An 11,607-nucleotide genomic window follows, 5' to 3' on the forward strand; every position below is an offset into this window, starting at 1 on the left:
TTAAGACCCCAGATGCTATAGGTCTCGATAGCCGGGCACCATCAGCCTTCTTCACCACACTTACTTATGCACATATTTGTCATCTGCAAATAGCGATAGTTTCAACTCCTCCTCTCCCATTTGAATCCCTTTGATGTCCTTCCACTGTCTTATGTTGTTAGCCAGAATCTCCAAAACAATATTGAATAGAAGTGGGGACAAGGGGCGTCTTGTATCCTTTTTCAGTGGGGTTGTTTTTGTCTTTTCTCCATTGACTATGATGTTGGCCGTTGGCCTTTCATAGATAGCTTGTATCAGCTTGAGGAACTTACCTTCCAATTCTATCTTCATGAGTGTCTTGATTAGGAATGGGTGTTGGATGTTGTCAAATGCTTTTTCTGCATCTATGGATATTATCATATGGTTTTTATCCTTTTTCTTCTCGATGTAGTGTATAATATCGATGGATTTTCAGATGTTAAACCATCCTTGCATCCCTGGGATCAATCCTACCTGGTTGTGGTGGATGATATGTTTTATATACTTTTGTATTTTATTGGCCAATATTTTGTTAAGGATTTCTGCATCTATGTTCATTAGAGATATTGGTCTGTAATTCTCTATACCTGTGGGGTCTTTTCCTGTTTGTGTATCAAAGTAATGCTGGCTTCTTAAGATGAGTTTGGGAGTTTGCCATTCTCTTCTATGTTATGGAATACTTTGTGGAGGATCTGTGTCAATTCTTTCCTGAATGCTTGGTAGAATTCTTCTGTGAAGCCATCTGGTCCTGGGGTTTTTTTGTTGGTAGGTGTTTGATGACCCTCTCTATTTCTGCTTTCACTATGGGTTTGTTGAGGTTCTTGATCTCTGTCTGAGATAATCTAGGGAGAGACTGTTTTTCCAAATATTTAGCCATGTCTTCCATGTTTCTGAATTCATTAGAATACAGACCTTCTTAGTATTTTGTGATTATCCTTTTAATCTCATTGGGGTCTGTTGTTATTGCCCCTGTTTCATCCCACATCCTGGCTATTGATGTTTTCTCCTTTCTATCCGTGTTAAGCTTTGCCAGAGGACTGTCAATTTTCTTAATTCTTTCGTAGAACCAGTCTTTAGCTGGATTTATCTTTTGTATTGTTCTCTTGTCTTCCCACTGGTTTAACTCTGCCCTGATTTTTATTATTTATTTTCTCTTGCTATTTGAGGGGTGGTTCTGCTGACTCTGTTCTAGTTATTGGAGGTTTTGTGTTAGCATATCTGTCATACACCTCTCTTCTTTTTTCATATAGGCATTTAATGATATCAAGCTACCTCTGCTAACTGTCCTCACAGTGTCCCATAAGTTTTGATACATTGTATTCTCATTCTCATTAGTTTCTAGGAACTTCCTACTATCTCTCTAATCTGGATCTGTACCCATTCATGTTGCAGGAGATCCTTGTTCATCCTCCAATTGTTTGCCCTTTCTTTCCTGGATATCCTCTTATTAATCTCCAGCTTTATGGCATGGTGATCTGAGAAAGATGTCTGGATAATATCTATGTGTTTGAATTTACTCAGGCTGGACTTGTGTTCCAGCATGTGGCCTGTTCTTGAAAAAGATCCATGTGGACTTGAGAAGAATGCAAAACCCTTTGCATTTGGATGGAAGGCTCTATAAATGTCTATCAGGCCCTGTTGCCTAATTACATTGTTTAGCTCTATGGCATCTTTGCTGAGCTTCTTTCCCGGTGATCTGTCTTTCTCTGATAGCAGAGTATTAAAGTCACCTACTACGATTGTTGAGTCCGTGATTCCCTTTTTCATCTTTTTAATAGTTCATTTGACTAAATTCTCTGCACCATTATTAGAAGCATAAATATTCAATATGCTAAGTGCTTCTTGGTTTACTGAACCTTTGAGCATTATGTAGTGTCCCTCTTTGTCTCTTTTTATGGTTTGGATCTTGAATTCCATTTTGTTGGAGCTTAAGATAGTCACCCCTGCCTTTTTGGAGTTACAATTTGATTGGTAAACTTTCTGCCAACCCTTTATTCTTAGCAAATTCTTGTCTGTGTGCTTAAGATGTGTCTCTTGCAGGCAAGAGATTGATGGATTATGTTTTCTGAGCCAGTACTCGAGCCTTTTTCTTTTAATGTACGAATTGAGTCCATTGGATTTCAGAGTTATTATCACTATTTCTGGATTCATAGTTGTCATACCCTGTTTTGTGTTTTGGGTCTTTACCTATCTCACCTCATATCAGTGTGCTGTGTTTGAGTGAAGAGTTTCTATCTTGTCTTCTTTTCAATCTGAGACCCTGTAGTCTGTGTACTTGTTGCTGGCATGTTGGCTTCTAGATGGAGATGGACTACATTGTGGTCTCCTGTTTGTTCTTGGTGGAGTTTGATCCTCTGGCCATAATGAGCCAGCCAGTATCTTCCACAGGTTCAGGTGTCTTGCAGAATATTCTTTGAGTCTTTCCTTGTCCTGGAAGTCCCTTATCTCACCATCTATCTTAATAGATAACTTGGCAGGGTACAGGATTCTGGGGGAGGTGTTTTCTTCTTTCAGCTTTTGGAAGATGTTGCTTCATTCGCTCCTCCTCTTCATGCTATCTGCTGATAGGTCTGAGCATATTCTTACCTGTGCTCCTTTGTATGTGACTGTTTCCATTTCTCTTGCTGCTCTTAAAATTTTCTCTTTTTCCTCGAAGTTGAATATTTTTACTATTATATGTCTTGGTATGTTCTTCTTGGGGTCTAGTCTAGCTGGTGTCCTTTCTGCTTCCCTGGTTCTCCCTTGTTAGGGTGGGAAAGTTTTCTTCCAGAAATTCCTTTGTTATCTTAGCTGTCGACTTGTGTGTTTTGTTGAGCTTCGGTTAACCAACTATTTGAATATTATTCCTCTTCATAGCATTTGTCATTGATCTCAGGCTATCTTCTGTTTCTTTAATTTTCCTATCTGACTGTCTTTCTCGATTGATTAGGTCTGTTTGAGTGTCCTCGAGGTCGCTGATATGGTTCTCTGCCTCCTCAAGTCTAGTCATAAATTCTGTGACCTTGTGTGTGACTTCTGCTACCTCCTCTGTTAGCTCCTGCAGTTCCCTTTGGTGGGAAGACTTCATCCCCTCTATTGTGGTCTTCATCTCCTCTTTTATTGCATCCTTACTCTGGGTTGCTTCCCTCAGCTCCTTTATTACTGCTAGCAGACTTCTGAAGATTTTCTTCTGTGGCAGATCTGTATCTGTTTCTTCTATGAGGGACGTTAGCTCTGCTACTATGTTTTGCCTCTGTTTTTTTGTTGTTAAGAGTGATGTGGTCTGATAATTTCTCCTCGAGCCTTTCATAGGCCCCATATTTCTGGGAGGCCAGGGGGCCCTTATCTGTGTTACTGTTAAGGATTCTTTCAGGCGGCTGCCTATGACCTACTCTAAGGATGGGTCAGACTGCTGTGTAGGCAGAATTACCCGAAGATTTAGTGACCAACAGTGGTGAGATGTTACAGCGACTGGGGTGGGGGCTGGAGCCTCAGTGAGTGCCTCCAGGCTGCTTTGACCTGGTCTGTAAGGGTACCCTTAGCAGCCCTTTTTTGCTTAGTAATAAAAAAGAAAAAGTTAAAAATTAAAAAGTAATTTTGGGAGGAAAAAGAAAAAATGGAGAGAGAGAAAGACGTTGAAGCTATAAAAGAGGAGAGAAAAGAAGTGATAACAGTGAAAGTAGGAAAAGAAAAATAGATATAGAAGGAAAACCTATAGAAAAGGGGCAGAAGAGAAGTAGTAGCAATAATGTAAAAGGAGGAAAAAAGAAGAGAGAAAAGAAAACACATTAAGGAAAAGGAAAAAAAGAGAAAAACTGCATGAGATAAAATACATACATATGTATATATTTAAATTCACACACACACACACCCTTCTTTTCCTTCCAATTCTACTGATGCCTAATAGAAGGTTGAGGTGGTCGAGGCCTCGCTGCCATGGGACATGGTGCTGATCTGGGCTCCAGAGCAGTGCTATGTGATGTGAAAATGCTCTTCAGATCAGCCAGCCCTCCCAGGTCCCTCCAGGCCTGTAGAGTTGAGCCTGTGGGGAGAGGCTACCCAGGCGGGAGAAGCGTCACAGGGGCGTGCCTTCTGCACCAGCTGGAAAAGCCTGGGGCCCCAGGGAGTGCTGAGAGGTACCGGCCATAGCACCCGCCTCCTATGCTGGCTGGAAAGGGATGGGGCAGGCTTAGAAGCTGGCACTGGGGACCCCGCAGGGCACCGCAGAGGTGAGATCCAGCCGGAGCACACAGACGGCTCTGGCAGGGACCTCAAAGCTGCGTCCTTGGCTCCCTAGCAGGCGGGTGTTTATCGCTTGAGCTGCCGACCCTGTGAGTAGCGCAGGCTCCTCCGCAACATGGTCTGACCTGGTTCGGACAGCCGCGGCTCTGGCAGGAAACAGCTGGAAATGGTGCCTGCCCTCCGGCCTGGGAGGAATATGCCATGGCAGGCTCAGAGCTTGGAGCCGCTAGTCGAGGGAAACCCCTCAATGCAGCGGGGAGGGCAAAGCATCTCCTGTCACTCGCGGGCTCAGTACACTCGGGCCGGGAGTGGATCGGGAGTTAAGCTGATGGGGGCGGGTGGCCAGGCAAACGGTGTGCCGTTAGAGAGGTTCCCAGGCAGCAGTGGGGGGTGGATGGTCCCCCGTGGGGGTCACTCAGGCAGCCCTGGTAGCCTGCAGGTCAGTTACCTGGTGCTTGGATGGAGGGAGGGAGGGACGTGGGCCCAGGGGCATATCGCTGCCATGTGGGGAGAGGGGAACCATGGGAAAGGGAAGCTTCTCTCCTAGTGGGGTCCCAGGAGTGGTCTCAGCAGAGCAAGCAAGCAACTCTAGGCGCTGGGTCCCTGTCTGGGGATGGAGTGGGGCTATAGGTAGTCTCGGCTGCGGTGGCGGGAGCTTAGTGACTCGAGCTGTCCCACGAATCGGGTCCTGGATCACCGAGGCCTCGGCTCAGGACAAATGCATGGGGTGGGGGTGGGGTGCTGGCCCGGGGACATATTTCACTCACCAGAGTCCTCCCACTCGGCTACCTGGACACCAAACCCGCCTTGTTCAAAAGAGCTCACAGAGTATGCAGGTCCCCTGGTCTGCCATCTTCTGGAACCTCCTGCAATTGCTTCTTCATATAAAGCTCTTTCCTCTACATATATGAGTGTCACTGGATTTGTTTCTCTAATCAACCAGCCTAACACAAATATTATTCTGAATCATGTAATTGAAGAGCACTAAGATGGCTGCATAGACACCTTAGGCGATTTCTATTTTACAGGTAAGTACTATAAGGAGGGAATGTTTCAGTTATCAGGGTCTGTTTCAGAAACAAGTGGGCCGCTTGTTCATTATCCATCAGTGGAACGAGATGCTCTTAATGATAGGCCAATCGTTTGGGGGAATACAGTAGGAGTTCTGGTTTTCAGGCTCCAAATATGGTATTCTCTGATCACTAGTTGATCACTCAAGGGCTTAAAGATATGATCCAGAAAGAGTTCATCATATGAACTCAAAACAAAGAAATGAAATGATCCATGCACTATCACACCTACCCACTTTACTGCAGGCTTACGTACAGTACAGTGCTCTGGCTCCTTCAATGTAGTATTCTCTGCACTCAGCTACTCTGGCTCCTATCTACTCCTCACCTCCATCCTTCCTGCCAATATCAGTTCGTTTTAAAACTGAGATGGTTACTAAAAAGCATCAGCTAAAGAGTAAAAAACATCTTGCATCCATCAATAGATATATAAAAGGATACTGTGATAGAATTTTCGTTTGCACCCTGTTAATGAGTCCTAGTTACATGTTGGGCTGCAATCTGTGTTGCTAACAGTTCAAAACCACCAGCAGCTCAGTAGACAAAAGACTGGGCTTTCTATTCCCGTAACCAGTACATTTTTGGAAACCCACAGGGAATTGCAATGACTCAATATTGAGTCAATGACAGTGTTTGTTTGTTTGTTTGATTTTAAGGATTATATTGTACCCCCACCCCCACCCCATACATGTCAGAATACTAACTCTGATATATCTGTATATAATCTTGTTTGAAAATAAACCTTTCTGTCATGTCAATTAGAGGATAGCCAAGTGTACTAAATCTAATTATCTCTGAGTTACTAAAAGAGTGTATTAGACACAGCTATACAGGCCAAAGGAGCAAAGACAACATATACGGAAGGAATTGCAATAAATGCTATTACGATTAGGTGTCTTCAAGTTGCCTCTGACTTAGAGTGACTTAATGTACAACAGAACAAAACATTGCACAGTGTGTTCTCAGCCTTCAAGGGTGGGAATGTGTGAGTCCACCATTCCAGCCATATGTTCATCTCTTTCCTTGAAGGTATTTCCCTTTTGTGGATGACCCTCTACTTCACCTAACATGGTGTTTTACCCCCCAGGAATTGATCTCCTCTGATAGCATGTCAGAGGATATATGATACCATCATCATCCTTGCTTCTAAGGAACATTCTGTCTGTACTTCCCCCAAGACCAACTTGTCTGTTTTTCTGGCTGTCTCTTTTACTCTGAAGGAGCCCTGGTGGGGCAGTGCTGACACGTTGGGTTGCAATCCCCAAAGGGAGCCGTTTAAATCTACCAGCCACTCTGTGGGAGAAATATGGGACTTTCCACTCCCGTGAACAGTTAAAATCGCAGAAATTCACAGGGAGTTCCCCCCTGCCCTCTAGGGTCCATGTGAGTCAGCATGAATTCCATATAATTCTTCAACAAAATAATTGAGATGTCTTCATATTCTGAAGTGTCCCTGCCTTGCTGTCCAGGTGACTGGACATGCCATCTCTTGGATCCAGCTCACTTTTTACCTCAAAGTGGTATCTTTAACTCTTTTAAATGGCCTTATACAGGATCACCTTGGCTTTGTTGGGAATGCAGGATATGACACCAAATTGCGTTTTTACTTTGTAGAATGTTGAGAAAGTAAATTCTTCCCTTTAAAGCAACCTGCTTGTAGCATTTCTATTACAACACTTGGAAAATGAGATAGCGATTAAACTAAGCCTTGTAATCTTGAAACTCTGTCTCTAGATGAAACTAACACTAGTGATGAAATATTTATACATCGTTAAATGCTAATGTGCTGTGTTAACCTGAGATAATCATTTTCTTTATTGCTGCTGTTGTTCTTGTTGATAGGAGGTTTTGAGGCTATTCTGGCTCATGGTCACCCTCTGTACAACAGAAGGAAACCCCACTCGAGCCATCACCACCCTCACAATGGTCCCTAGGTTTGCGCCTCTGCTGCAGACACTGTGGCCATCCAGCTTCTCAAGGGGCTTTCTCTCCTTTTTGCTGCCCTTCTACTTTACCGAGTGTGATTATTCTCTCTTAATAAACATGTCCAAAGTCTGTGACACAAAGAGTTCTTTGTTTGGGTTTTTTGGGGGGTGGGGGTGGGGGTGGGTGATTCATACCAGCAACACAAGTCAAATGCATTGATTCTCCTCCTGTCTTCCTTATTCAGTGTCTAGCTATCACGTATATATGAGGGGCTTGACAATACCATGGCTCAGATCAGGCGCTCCCTAGTCCTCAAAGTGCTGTCTTTGCTTGTTCTCAGTCTCTTACAGGGATCTTGTGCCTCAGATTGACCCAGTGCAATGTGTCATTGGATCTCTTGATGCTGCTTCTATGAGTATTGATTTTGGATCCGAACAAAATTGTATCCTTGACTACTTATTGGTTAATTTGTGAGATATTTGGGTTTTTTTTTATAATGAGCTATAATTCATAATGATGGCTACAATCTTTTATCATCAGTAGCAAGTGCTTCAATTCCTGTTCACTTTCATCAAGCAAGGTTTGTCATCTGTATATTGCTAGTTGCTAGTAAGCCTTCCTCCAAACTTGATGTTGAGTTCTTCATATAATCCAGCTTGTCTGATTATTCGATCAGCATGCAGATGGAATAAGTGTGGTGAGAGGATACAACCCTGACATGCGCCTTGCTTGATTTTAAGCCACTAAGTATTCCTTTATTCTGTTCCCACAACTGATGCTTGATCCATGGAGAGGTTTTGCATAAACACAAATAGATGTTCTGGGATTCCCATTCTTTCCAAGGTTATCCATGGTTTGTAATGGTCCATGCAGTTAATGCCTTTGCAGTGTCAATGAAGCAGACATAACCATCTTTCTGATGATCTCCGTTTTCAGTTAATATTCGTCTGGCATAAGCAATGATATTCCTTATTCACTGTCCTCCACTGGATCTGGCCTGAAGCTCTGCAGCTCCCCGTCTTTGTAGTGTTGTAACCATTGTTGCATGATCTCCAGCAAAAACTTATTTGCATGTCATATTAAAAGGATTGTTCTATAATTTGTGCGTTCTGTTGGGTCACCTTTCTTTGGAATGGGTATAATTACATATCTCTTCTGGTCAGTTAGCAAGATAGCTGTCTTCCAAATTTCTTGGCATAGATGAATGAGTGCTTCCAGTGTTTTGTCATTTTGTTGAAATATTTCAATTGGTTTCACATCAATTCCCGCAGTTTTGTTTTAGGCTAATGCCTTCAATGAAGCTTTCACATTTCCCCCTCAGTATCATTGGCTCTTGATATATTTCACCTCTTAAAATGACGAAGATCAATCAGTTCTTTTTGGTGCAGTGACGCTAAATTCCTTCCATCTCCTTTTGATGCTTCCTTCACCATACAATATTTTGCCCATAGAATCTTTCAGTATTGCACGTCAAGGCTTGAATTTTTTCTTGAGTTCGTTCAGTTTCAAACATGATGAGTGTGTTCTTCCCTTTGGTCTTTCTAACTGTAGGTGTTTACACATTTCATAATGCCATAATGTTTGACTTTGTCTTCCTGAGCTTCCCCTTGGAAAAACGTTTTATTTTATCATTATTTCTTCCATATGCCTTAATGACTCCATGATTCAGAGCAAGTTTCAGAGCTTCTTCTGATCCCCATTTTGACCTTTTCTTTCTTCCCTGTCTTTTTAATCCTTTTGTTTCTTCGTGTCTGATGTTCTTGACATCGTCTCACGCTCCCCAGGTCATCTCTCAGTCGTGTTCAGTGTGGCATATCTGTTCCTGGAGAATTCTCAAAATTCAGGTGCGACATACTCAACATGATATTTTGCTCTCATGGACTTATTTTAATTTTCTTCAGCTTCAACATGAACCTGCATAAGAGCAATTGATGGTCTGTTCCACAGTTGGTCCCTAGCCTTCTTTTAGCTGCTGATATTGAGCTTCTCCATTGTCTCTTCCCACAGATGTAGTCAATCTGAAGTATATGTGTACAGTCACCTTTTGTGTTGTTAAAAAAGTGTATTTGGGAAAAATAAAGCATTGATCTTGCAAAAGTTCTAACATGTGACCTCTAACTTAATTTCTAAAATGAAATCTATATTTTCCAACTACTGTTCCTTCCTCTTTGTGTTCAATTTTTCATTCCAATCGACAATACTTATGAGAACATATTGATTGCATTAATTTTGGACTGAACATGTTGGTAAAATTCTTCATCTTCTTCATTACTAGCTTCAATGGATGGTTCAGAAATTTTGATAATACTTATGTTGACTGGATGTCCTTGTACGTGGATAGAAACAATCCTATCACAGACAGCATTGTGCTGCAAGAGAGATCTTCAAATGTTCTTTTTGACAAGGATTGCAATGCCATTGCTCTCAACTCTGTCATTCTCAGCATAGTAAACTAAATAAATCATTTCTGAATCAAAATTACCAATACAAGTCCATTTCCGCTCATTTGTGCCTAAAATATCTATCTTTATGCGTGCCATTTCATTGTTGACCATTTCCAATTTTCTTGGATTCATAGTTCATGCATGCCAAGTCCCAGTTATTAATAGATGTTTGCGGCAGTGTCTTCTTGTACTCCACAAGCACATGAAAGCCCTGAAGGCCTTACTTCATCCATGTCATCACGGTCAACTCCCATTTCAGAAGGGAACCTGTCCTCTCAAATTCTGAGTGCCTTCTGACCCAAGGGACTTATCTTATGGTACTATCTCTGATAATGTTCTGCTCTATTCATGACATTCAGGATCTGACATCATTTCAATGCTATCTAGAAGCTTGTCAGCGTCTAATTTCTCTGCCTCGGGCAGTCGCTTCTTTCTTTGTAGTCTGTTGTTAGTCTGGAAGCTCTACTGAAACATATTCGCCTTGGGCCACCCTGCTGGTATTTGAAAGCACCAGTGACATAGCTTCCAGCATCACAGCAACATGTAAACCACAATAGTGCAACAAACTGACACACAAGTGGTGACGTTTTCTTTATTAGTACTGAAAAATCAAAATATTGACTTTTCCCTCAAATGTTTTTATTATAAATGTGTGTTTTAATACATAATGAGAGCAAGAAAAAATTAATGAATTTAAGCAATGAGCACTTTTTCCTGCCTTGTGCTTTTTGGTTTTACATTGTGCGGTAGACTGACTTGAGGGATGAGTCATCATCCCTCCCTTCTCATTTGAATAGTGTTTGCTAATCACTTCCTCCTGACTTTTGATGGGCCTTGCAGTTGCTACTGACCAAAGAGGATGGTAGAAGGGGCATGATACGCTACATTGTGTGTTTGTGTTACAAAAATATAGTAATTTGTCTTGCTAAGAGATTCTGTCTGTTTCCTTGGCTTTAAAGAAGCAAGCAACAATGTCTTGAGCTAAGAAGTATCTGGAATCTGAGAGGAGCCTTAGACTCACAGGTAGAAGGAAGCTGACTCTGAATTGACCAGTCTGAAAAAGGCCAAATTCTGTCAGCAACTGTGATTGCTAAAGTTTGTGTTCCTTTTGCTGGGCCAAGGTTCTCAGTAGTTGGGCAGTTATGCTGTAGTAATATTTCATGCTGAGATCTAAAATAATATAATCACTTCTATGATAAAATCTGCCATGAGCAGTTAATAAACTGAAAGCAAGTTTCCTCTGGGGTGCGGATGGCTTCAAATATATGTGGATGTTGTGGAAACGTTTGTTTGTTTCTTACTATCACTGGATCCTGAATGTGGCTCATCATCTGAACACTAGCTCTGTGGAGCTGAGTCAACTTTAGCTCTCTAATTTGGATGTATTGAGCACTTCAGCCAGGAGGCTGATGTCTGATATACTGACATTTGGTTCATCATCTCTTGCAGCTATGGGGGGTCAGGAGAGGCCTCCATCATGATACCTGACCTACTGACTTGAACTTGCCTACTTCGACAATTGTGTGAGCCATTTCTTTGATATAAACCTCTCTGTAAAGATACATATTCATTGACTTTTAATTCTCTCTAGAGTCCAATCTAAAATAAACATGAGCATTAGGAAGCTACTCCCTCCCTTAACAAAGTTCAAATTAAAACATTACTAATCCTTTAGTTTTAGTTTTGTGAGAAGCTAGAGGAGACCTGGATAGTGATCCAGGAAAACATCCAGATAGTAAATGTGGGTGTTGTTTTACGCCATTAATTAGGCAGTAATTTTTATGCTAATTCTTACAGTGTACCATATATCTTACAATCAAGTGGTTTCTCTTTTTTCAGACATTTAATTTACTTATTTGCTTGTTTATTTAATGGATGGTTATAGATTGGTGTGTTTTATATTCTGGAAAATAAGTTCGGTGAAATTA

This window comes from Echinops telfairi, unplaced genomic scaffold (genome assembly GCF_000313985.2).
Source record: "Echinops telfairi isolate 266 unplaced genomic scaffold, ASM31398v2 ScPeMD7_14;HRSCAF=57, whole genome shotgun sequence".
Lineage (NCBI taxonomy): Eukaryota > Metazoa > Chordata > Mammalia > Afrosoricida > Tenrecidae > Echinops > Echinops telfairi.